Source organism: Etheostoma spectabile, chromosome 21 (genome assembly GCF_008692095.1).
Source record: "Etheostoma spectabile isolate EspeVRDwgs_2016 chromosome 21, UIUC_Espe_1.0, whole genome shotgun sequence".
NCBI classification, from domain to species: domain Eukaryota; kingdom Metazoa; phylum Chordata; class Actinopteri; order Perciformes; family Percidae; genus Etheostoma; species Etheostoma spectabile.
Genome location: NC_045753.1, coordinates 14,151,839 through 14,152,233, shown reverse-complemented (window position 1 = coordinate 14,152,233; position 395 = coordinate 14,151,839). Strand labels below are relative to the sequence as shown.

Below are 395 nucleotides of genomic sequence, written 5' to 3'. Positions count from 1 at the left end.
TGACAGATTATCTTCATACTGTTTATATTAAATTTGTCGCATACAGGCTATGAAGCAGACCACATGTTTCTGATGGTCTTAATCTTCCTTAGAATATACACACACAATACATAGTTGGACTTCTTTTTTATATTTTACATGTAAGGAAGCCCAGGCTATGCAGGGCATCAAAAAATTAGGAATAACTCTTATTGATCCTCTCCACGGAAATCTTTAGTAAAAGGCGAAAGATTTATACGATCTGAAGAGAAGTCAGAGTAATCTAACTTCATCATGAAGAAGACGCCGGTCACTTGATTTGGGACACGTGCCTCACCAGTGGTGTGAATAACACCAGAGTAGCCTAATACTGTAGTATGCATTAATAGACAGAGTCGTTGTGGACATACACTGCT

The 395-nt window shown here is 38.0% G+C and overlaps 1 non-coding gene across 1 annotated transcript; it reads right to left on the bottom strand.

The window, feature by feature from the left end:
• Positions 1-147: 147 nt before the first annotated feature.
• LOC116671841 (U5 spliceosomal RNA) lies at positions 148-261 on the bottom strand. The gene has a single exon (XR_004327391.1). It is a non-coding gene; the product is annotated as a U5 spliceosomal RNA (small nuclear RNA).
• Positions 262-395: the final 134 nt, after the last annotated feature.